Source organism: Primulina tabacum, chromosome 6 (genome assembly GCF_025594145.1).
Source record: "Primulina tabacum isolate GXHZ01 chromosome 6, ASM2559414v2, whole genome shotgun sequence".
In the NCBI taxonomy this organism is placed as follows: Eukaryota; Viridiplantae; Streptophyta; class Magnoliopsida; order Lamiales; family Gesneriaceae; genus Primulina; species Primulina tabacum.
The window spans coordinates 6,496,716-6,507,641 of NC_134555.1; the positions used below are offsets into that span (position 1 = coordinate 6,496,716).

At 35.3% G+C, this 10,926-nt stretch overlaps 2 pseudogenes; one reads left to right on the forward strand and one right to left on the reverse strand.

The window, feature by feature from the left end:
- The first annotated feature begins 1,251 nt into the window (after positions 1-1,251).
- On the forward strand, positions 1,252-5,969 carry LOC142549971 (uncharacterized; annotated as a pseudogene).
- Positions 5,970-6,371: 402 nt separating this feature from the next.
- Positions 6,372-8,533, reverse strand: LOC142549972 (uncharacterized; annotated as a pseudogene).
- Positions 8,534-10,926: the final 2,393 nt, after the last annotated feature.

Sequence of the window (10,926 nt, forward strand, 5' to 3'; positions counted from 1 at the left end):
GTATTATTATTTTAAAAATAACTTAATTCCAATATTCATTAAAATATTACTAAGAAATGAAAAAAAAGTTGGACTCTTTTATTTAAAATATTATTCAACACAATCTCTTTAAAAAAACACAAAATACAAAGAAAACGAATTACGATAATTGAAAAGAGAATTACATCAATCGAAAATTACATATTCCATTTCTCTCTAATTTGGTCACACAGATGTTCATGAACTATAAGCTGCTCCGGCGTCATTTGTGAAGTGTCTTTCGAAAGGATTTCGTATTCCTTAAGCAAATATTTGCTCTTTTTAGCTTCAGATTTGTTCAAAGCCGCTTTTGCTTTCATCTCCTCTATTGCAAGTTCTTTTTGTTTACAGCTTTTTGACCAATTGGACGAATCTCTTCTTCATTTATATCTAAATCAATACTCGCATCTTTGTTCGATGAGGTGTTGCTAGCCCCCGACTCTGAGATTCTCGCTTTCTTTGTACCAACCAAGTGATCATCGGACTGTGGAGTGAACAGTGGACGTGTTTTCATGATTCTCCACACATGCTCCAGATTAAATGCAACTCCATTATTTTCATCACGATATTTTTCATATGCAAACCGCAATATGTCTTCATCACTATGGCCGCTTCGATAAGTATTGTAAACACTATTATAATTTGCGTTGAAGCGAGGTCGATTTGGAAATTGTGGTGGATATTGTGTAGAAGAAACAAATCGAGGTCGATTTTGTGAGTTCTGACTATTGTCACCCATTTGGCTTAAAAATATGAAAAGATAAATGTTGTGGTATGAATTTGTAGAAATTGATTAGTATATATAGTGAGTAATTTCGAATATAGCCGTTGGTGCATAATTTTTCCGTTTGAAAATAGCCGTTGGTGATAATTAGCGACGGTTTTTGAAAAACCGTCGCACATAGCGACGGGTGTTAAAAAACCGTCGCAAATAGCGACCTTTTTTTTAAAAAAACAGACGCTTTTCACTTTGCGACGGTTTACGATAAACCGTTGCAAAGTTGCGATGGTTTACGAAAAACCGTCGCAAATTTCGAAATAAAGCCGTTCATTCTGCTGAATTTCTTGGCTGTCATGTCAGCCAAGATTATTAATTTTTACGCCCACATTGGTGGGCGAAAATTAATGGGTATTATTAACATTCATTAACCAACCAATGTGAGTGTACTTATAGAATGAAAGCCACTTCGGAAGAATTATTAAATCAAAAATCGATAATAACAATAACAACAATGATAATAAAAACATATGCAGCTCCTCTCCTAGGTACCATCGTTTCGTACAGTGTCTCAACCTCCTCCACCGCAAACTATGAATTCTCACGGCCCTGCCATACTTCCGGGCCGCTTTCTTTCTTCTGCTCAACTACCCATCTTCTCCTACAATTCCTTCTCTCTACCTTTCTTCCCTCATCCTTTTTACATTCCACGAATCCCCAGAAAAATGAAGAAAAAGGCTCGCTTTTCGTCTGTTCCTTGAATCTCTACCTACAAATGAACATTCTGAAAAAGCACCCTTTTTTGCTCTTTCCTTTCTGTATGATGTTTTGTAACAAAGTGTCTGAAAAGTGTAAATAGTTTCTCACTTTTGACCCGTACCTCTAACATCTTACCTGGGTTTTGTGGTTTCGGCAGATCTTTGGGTGTGTCTTCCTGCAGGTTAACGACGGTTTACTTTTATTTTTTGTTGGAATCTGGGTCTTGGAATAGTTCGGGCATGGTCAAAAAGTGGGTAGACACCGACAAGAATTTGGGATTTTGTGTTGTTTCTGTTGAAGCTTGCATCTATTTAGGTGTTCTACGCGTTTGTTGAGGTAGTAATCCACCTTTTTGGTAGAATTTTGTAGGTTAAGTTGAAGTTTTCAAGTTAGAATTTGCAAAGGATTGCTGTATGTTCATAAGCTTGGGGACATGGGTGCTTTTAACTTCTTAAGTTACTGTTTTCTTAGTGATATGATATCTGAAAAAGCTTTGTTTCTTTAAGAATACTCTGTTATCCATTATGGCTACACTTGAGAATTGTTTTGTTGAGTGGAAGGAGGAATATGTGTCTAAAGAGAGGGGAAATCGTGTGGTCCACTATTTTTTGAAGGGTAATTCAGGGGAATCCGTTCTTGCTGTTGTGGGTACTGAGAGGAGTGTGAGGCACATGTTTTATGTTGTCCCTGAGGAGTTCTTGAGCGTCCATGGACCTGAGAACTTGGTCCATGCTGGCTTCAGATGGAGATCAAGGCGAGAAGTTGTGAATTGGCTTACATCTATGTTGTCAAAACAGCACTGTCAAGGTGAGTATGCAAGTGTGCCTTTCTTATATTCCTTTTCTTGAACTCCATGGAGTTTGTTCTAATGATGATTTTGGATTTGTCTGACTGTGATAATCTTTAGTTACCAAACATCTGATAAATGCAGTATGTGCTTTCATAATTTATTTCCTAAGTTTTATGTTTGTCTTATCTCTCTCTTTTTCTTTTTTTTTACCAGTGAGGAATTTGAACCACCGATTATTATTTTTGCATTCCTTATTTGTGATATTTGAGCAATTATATAGTGGTGGAACTCTCATTTGTCTTTTTCTGAAGGAAATGAGCATAGCATGATAAAAAGTTATAGCTTGACGTTCCTTCTTGCCCATGGCTGGTCTATTTTCCTGATGGTTCCAAAAAGCTATCTGTTTTTTGTTGCTTATCTGTTCAAAGTTCATTTCATGTGTCTGCCATTTATTTTTTGATTCCTTTTATCAAGTTTAAATCTTCAATCAACTATTCACACTTTTCTTAGTTGTTTCCCATGCAGTATATAGGTTTTGCAAGTCATTGGTAATAAAGGGTTTTTTTTATTTGTATTGTATATTGTTGCGCAGTTGAAAAATCACACGAACTTCTTCTAATATTAATGCTAAATTGTTTGTACCGGCACCCTGATAATTTGTGTATGGATATAAATGCTCTACATTTATTATACGGAGTAATAATTCATTTGATTCATGCCTGGTCATATTTATAGATAGTGTGAAATAAATTACATTTAACTGAATATATTGCAAATTTTTCATGATAGAGTCTCCCAAAGATGATCCTACTTCCAAATATGATGGTCATCGGCTGGATTGGCAATCTCACAAGGTACATATTTCGTGGCCTTGAATTTTCATCTTGCTGTGTTTCGGTTTACCAATTTTTTTGAGACTGCTAACTTACCTATTGTTAACTGTATATATGAATATATCAGAGCCCCCTAGCAAGAAACTTGAAAAGTCATCACTTAGGCATTGCATGGTCGGGTTTGGCATGGACCTGCTGTAAACAATTGAAGCACTACCCGTCATTTTACCAGAATGGGGTTTCAATAACGGTAAATCACCTAAAACAGGATTTTTTTTAAAAAAAATTATTGTGTTCTCATCTTTTTTTCCTTCTTGATTTTTTTTATGTGAAGGTCATGAACCATCTGTTAAGTTTTCCGGGTCATGCATATTCTATGAAATTTCACTGTTTTAGGCACAGGCCTCTCTTTGACTTGGTTTCTGTCTAACCGAAAGTTTTAGGCACAGGGCTCTCTTTGACTTGGTTTGTGTCTAACCGAAAACTCCAATGTGTATAAGAAGTTAAGAATTGAGGTGTAGTAATACTGCCTGCTCCCTCCCTGGCCGTGTTCTCCTTTTCGTTGTAGCACCTGTGATTTTGATTTCCATTATTTACCACTTTTTGAATCTCAAATTCCTTCACTAATCTTTTCGTGCATCAGGTACAATCATTTGTCTTTGTGATGGGTGAAAAAGAGAACCGTTATGTTGCATATGTGGAAGATATGTATGAAGACAAAAAATGCCAGAAGAAGGTCAAAGTGAGATGGTTTCATCTCAACAAAGAAGTCGCGGGAGTTGTTTCTTTACGGAATCCTCATCTCAAAGAAGTTTTCATCACTCCATACTTACAGGTCATCAGTGCGGAGTGTGTTGACGGTCCTGCTACAGTCTTAACTCGTGAGCACTACGAGAAATGCCTTGCAGTTTTTCCTCCCGATTTGTTAGGAAACATGCATTTTTGCTTCAGACAATTCAAGAGTAACAGAGTGAAGGCTTTTAAATTAAGTAAATTGAGAGGATACTTTGATCAACCGATTTTCTCTTGTTTTAGCCCCGAATTTTTCGAGGAAGAGTTTAGCTCAGACGATGATTTAAAAGTTGGAGCGAAAAGGAATAGAAGTCGCAGGGATCATCAGAAACTTTCAGATGATTTACCATTTCAGCAACTGAAGTGTGATCTATTGAGTAGGGGGTCGAGTTTCCTCAAGCATGTCGAGGGCCAATTTTGGAATGCTCCAACTTTTACGCTGAATGAAAAAGTAGAGTTTCTTTGCCAAGATAGTGGTATTCGTGGCTGTTGGTTCAGGTGCTCCGTCTTGGAGGTTTATAAGAGACGGATGAAAATTCTTTATGAAAATGTTCAAGGATGAAGATGGTGACATCAATCTCGAGGTATGCTCGGTTATACTTCATTTGCAGTTGTAATTATATACGTATAGAGAACATATCATACCAGTAGTTACCAAATTATTCACTGTATGAAATCATTTTACTTTGGAGGACTCAACGAGCTAAAGGTTACTTCAAAACCCTTGATTTCTTGTCTCACAGTTTTCTTTTGTTTTTCTTTTTCCCTTTCAGCGTCCCAAATTGTACCAATATTTGCTGCATCACATCATATGCAGTCATTGCATGTAGTACTTGCTCCGTAATTACGAGACACTACCTTATTTATCGTCTTGACTATAGGAATGGATCCCCACGTATAGAGTGGCCCAGGCGGATAAACTGGGAATGAGGCATCCAGGTCGCCCAACTGTCAGGCCCGTGTATCATTGCAATCAAAGGAGCCTTACCTTCAAGATTGGAGATCCAGTAGATGCCTGGTGGAGTGATGGATGGTGGGAGGGGGTCATTTCCATTCTTATGATAGTAAAAACGGGTGTTACCTAATGTACATTCCAGGTTCTTACCCCCTTTTCTTTATAGATTTCGGAAATTATTTATATCTAGTGCATTTCCATTAGAAACTCAATCTGACATCAGGTGAAAGGTTGTATCTGAACGTTGAGTTAAAGAACCTTAGAGTTTCAAGAGATTGGGTTGGTGGACAATGGGTCGATATCAAGCCAAATCCCAACATTTTCAGCGTCATATCTTCAACCAATATGGACACCAAGGTTTCGAAGTCACCAGCTGTTTCTAAAGAAACCAAATCTGACAATTATCCAACTTTCTGTCATGATATTGTCACCGCTCACAAACTCAGTGCCATCGAAGAGGAAATTCATGACTCAGCAGACATGATATTGACCAACGCCCCTCTGAAAGACACTTATGGCAACAACGAGCAGCAGCATGTAGTTGAAGCCGAAGAAATCAAGAAGTACATTGACCATGCCCACAAACAAGATTTAAAGGAAACCATGGATTATGACTTGATTGACGCAGAAGTTCATGATAAAGAAAGTCCGCTGAATGACAACAGTGATGATGCTAACCGTGAAATCAAAGACAATTTGGTGGAACATGAAACTACTGAGCTAAAAAACGAGGGAGAAACACTGAAAATTCCGACGACTTCATCGCCCACATAAATCACCGAATCGCCTCATCTTGCTCTGCATTCTATCGTTGTTATATGTGTTTGTAGAGTTTTCCTCGATAGATAAATTAGCTGTACATAGTAAAGATTATCGAGGCATTAGTATCATCAAGCCGCACAGAAACAAGGCTAGAGTTTTCTTGAAGGTTCTGTTCATCACCTTATCTTATCGCCTTGTATACTGCGACCTTGATGTGGTTCTGTGTCTATGTTTCTACCCATCATTGTAAAAAAAATGTTTGTATTTCGTTCTCCCATTCCAGGGAAAGTGCTTGTTGTTGCTGTTTTAGTCATCGAATCAACTTTTGCTCCAGAAGCTCGTTTATAGTCCCGATTGCAAGTCACGGAAAGAAATGACGAGTTTTCGATGCCAAAGGATACATTGATCAATCATACTTTTCTGATTATAGAACATTAAATCTGAGTCATACAAGGTATTCTTAGAATACGTTCAATTGTTTATGTCCAACAATGCAAAATTAGTCATCTATTTCACATACAAATTTTAATAGCAAAAATTTGTGTGAGACGGTTTCATGGATCGTATTTTGTGAGACGAATATCTTATTTGGGTCATTCATAAAAAATATTACTTTTTTTGCTAATAATATTATTTTTTATTGTGAATCGGTAGAGTTGACTCGTCTCACAAATAAAAATTTGTGAGATCGTCTCACAAGAGACATACTGAATTCTAATCGAGACATCCACTCTTACACAAAGTTCATCTCTCTTCCAACAATATTCATCAGTTCTAGCTCTCGATTCCCATACCAGACATGGGATATAGTTTATCTGATTTAAATTTAAACAGAAACAAAATTAACAATATCAGTATCCGACGAGATATCACACACAGTCGTCGTCCTCTCCGAAGACGTGGCCAAACTTTCATCAGAATCACTCGTTTCCGGTACTCTATAACTGAAACACGGGACTTCCAGAAATACAGGATATCCGCTCTTCAAGTGAAGGATCTGCTGAGAAATTAACAAGCATCTCGACAGCATTGTCTATGAGCTAGTTGGACTCATCTTCTAATAATACATTGAGGAGAATCGGTATCGCTCCAGATTTTGCAAGGGCAGCTCGGCCAGCTTTACTGCAACTCATTCTCCTTGACATTGCTGTTCTCGTCCTTCAAGAGCTCCACAAGAATTGGTATTGTACCAGCGTTTCCCACAACGGACACTGAGTGCTTGTAATTTGACATATCTCAAATCACGTCAGCAGCAGCAGCCTTGGCTCCATCTTTAGCTCCTCCAAGGAGTTCCACCAGATAGCCTGCAATTGTAATTGTATTTTCTTCATAAACAGCTAAGATGCAGAATACCTATGCAGCGATTTCTTGACCAATGGGGTCGAAGCCTTGAAGTAGCTCGACATACAAAGGAATGACCTCAGCTTGAGTAACAAGATAAATATGATCGATGCGAGATGCGATAACGCACAGCGCGTTACCAGCCACCAATTTCATGGAGGGATCGCCGTCCTCAAGTAACTGTACAAGAACCGGTATAGCACCTGCATCCACAAGTGTACTCCTTGCTCTTTTAATCAATCCAAGTAAGCCGATTGCTTGAGCAGATCTAGTTCTAGAGATCGAGAGGCCACAACTACCTGCCCCAACGAATCGATGTACATTCCCTGAAATCAGCACATATTTTGTTGGCCTCTCTTTTTCTCGCGACGTGAAAGTTTTAAATTTTTAATTCTAACGTTCAAAATATTTTTTGGACATCTTAAGATTTATGCGATTGCCACTCTCATCAGTTTAATTAACAGTTTAGTTAACTTCCACATATTCCAGCATATGGAATTCATTTAGAAACTCTTATATAAGTGAATTGTTTGTAGAAGAAAAGTCAACAAATGTTGGCTGATACAACTTGTAGCATAACTAGAAGACGGAGAAAAAAAAACGTGGGTTGAAAATCAATAAGAAATTTCTGACAGAAATAACGCGTTTTTAACACTGACAGAGGCTCTATAAAAAGAGACTCCATTCATTCTGAAATCATCCCTTATTCGAGTTTTCTCTCATTTTATAAGCATTTGAGTGCTTAGTTCTATAATATTTATGAGGTGTTTTGTTCTCCTGTATTAAGAGAGTGTGTGTTCTCATTGGAAACACAATTAGTGAGTTGTACACCACAAAATATTATAGTGAAATTCTTTTCATCTTGCCCGTGGTTTTTATCCCTAATAATTTTTAGGGATTTTTCACGTAAATCTCAGTGTCCAGTTTATTCTTTATTTTCGGGTTTTATTATCTCAAATTACGCACATGGGACCAACATGAACGAGGCTTATTCGATTCAAATTTCTTGCTAGAATAAGAGGGTTTAGAATGATCTTTCTTCTGTAGAGGCCCACCGTCGTGTACTAATTCCTTTTTTCTGACCAGCTTTTCCCTTTTTGTCAACGCTAGGGTCTTTAAAAAATTCGAGTACCACCATAAATCTTCGAGGATAACTGAAAATTACTCATCCGCATTTGTTCAAAAAGACTGTCAGTCATTACAGTTTTTGTTTTCTTTATTGATTTTAGCTTCATTAAGATATCAATCACATTCTCGAAGAGAAAAGATACTTCTTTGAGCATTTTGTCCTTGAGCTGATCAATCACGCAGTAAGAATCTAGCTTACTATTCTCTAATGTCATGATATTATGTTCAATTGAGGTTAGACTAGTTATGTCATTCAAGGTCAGTTCATATGGAATTTCTATCTCTGGAGACTGCATAATCCTTGGAATTTCTTTGGATCCAGCCGGTGGAGATATAATGGAAAGTGTAAGATCTGGAGCCTGACTAGATGAAGAAAGATCAACCTGATCAATTAAGAGAGTTTGCTCATCCTGACTGACTAGCTCGACATGCAGCATTAGTCTTCGGGTGTTTCATTCCAACAACTTAAACACTTCATCCTACACATAAAAAAAATCATAGACTCATAATTCATATTTCAAAAAATTAAATAACCTCAATTGTATGATAGAATAAGTACAAAAACTGCACATCGGTATCCATGCATAATATTTCTAGTTTTTTCATTAAATTAGATTGGAAACAAAAACCACATAAATCAATTCCACTGAAGATCATCAACCTTGTTAACTTCCCGTACCATTTATGCATAAAAAAAGATAAAACGAAATATACAGAACAATTCAGCATTAAAACATAAAGGAACAATATTCCAATTAAAGAAATATAACTTTAAAAATATGCATCAACTGATTTGGACTAATCAATAAACATCAAACAAAAAATATAGAATATTTTCAATTTTTACAGTCAAATTACTAAATATTGTGCATCAAAATGCAATAAACCGAATACAATTTTCTAATTTACTTTGCAGATAATCAACCCACAATTATTTAATAACCCTTTTGCCTCTTAATTGTCAAAAAATCCACCAAAAAATTGAATAATTTTTAATAATATAAAAAATGATTTTCCTCCATTTTAGCTGAATTATATAATTATATTTACATTATCTTGCTTTTTGAAACGGTCCTCTACCACCTTGAATCCCCCAAAATTCCCATTCAATTTTTTAAATAATTTTCTATTTATTCTTCCTAATCATTCGAGCTGTAATTTTTTTTTTTTTTTTGAATAGTTATATAATTACGTTGGTTCCTTTGGACAGCAAATTGACATCACACAAACATCGAAGGTTGCATTTGTCTAGTTGTTTGAAATTGACTTCGGCACAACAAATTAGGCATTATATTTGCCTATAATCTTAGATTTAGATCATCTTCCAATATCTATTCAACGTACTGATTATTTTTGTTAATTTATAAATTATTCCAAAAACCAAATATCTTAAAATTAATATATTATAAACGGCAAGCATCAATTCCGCCACATCTCGATTGATATCTGCTTGACCGGCCCTTGTCGAACCGAAGTGAATTCATATTAGAAAAATTTTATATTCATTATATTCATACTAGTGACGTCCTACAATAGATGACTAAGAACTATTATATACAAGTGCAGAACAATAAATAAATAGAAAGTTCTATATATCACCAAGCCTCTATAAAATTTAAATTCGAGATCGTTAATTAATTGATCACGAATTTTAAAATCGACTATTTTTCTTCTTCCAAACCGAGCTAGAGTAACGTACACACTAAGTATCGAGCTTGGTTACATAAATATGACCACTCTAAACAAAATATGTGAATTGAAGTGGATCTTATACGAACAAATCCATTAATAGCGTACATTATTATAATAAATAAACTCTTTTAAAAAATTTGGGAACTTGTCCATTATCAAAACAATATCACATAACCAAGAAAATAATTATTCAACGAGGTACGACTTGACTTGGTCCCAAACGGCTTTTTTAAAAAGTTCTTTTTATTGGTTTTTCCTTCTTTTATAAATAAATTAAGATACACCTTCTCACTAATTTTTTCGGTATATTTGAGTTCGAATATCTAATAAACAATCTACAGTTAATTTGATTGGGAACTCAATTAAATCGACTAATCTGAATACCCAATGTGTTCTATTTCTTTAGTGTATGTTGTTATTTAAATTATTTTTGAAACCAAATATCTTTAAAAGTAATATATTATCAATAGATGCAATCACGTCAAGCGCCAATTCCATCCCATGTCAATTAATATCGAAAATATACTTTGTGAATACCTTTTGAATTCATATCAGAAACTTTTTTTATATCCATCCTATTTATACAATTGAGTTTCTAAAATGAAATACTAAAATCTATTTGATACAACGGTGGAGATCAACTCTCCATAAGATTTTACTATCTGCACGAATCTAAATACTCTACAATATTCTACACAATTCTTATATATACAAGTGAATTGTAGAGAATTCTATACATATATAGAACGAGGAATAAGTAGAAGACAAAAACTTGTGAGAGACGGTCTCATGTGTCGTATTTTGTGAAACAGATATCTTATTTAGGTCATCCATGAAAAAATATTACTTTTTATGATAAGAATATTATTTTTTATTGTGAATATTGATAGGATTGATCCGTTTCACATATAAAAATGTGTGAGACCGTCTCACAAGAGACCTACCCTAAGTAAATTGATCTAGATGTAACTGAGATTTTAAAAAATTCAAATTCAAAATAATGTTAATTATTTGATGATGAATTTAACTCTCAATTACTTTTGTTTCGCCATGTTAACAAAATTCTGAATAACATATGTGAATTGAAATGACCCTATACAAACAAATTATATAGTAAAAAAAATTGGGAACTTGTCTA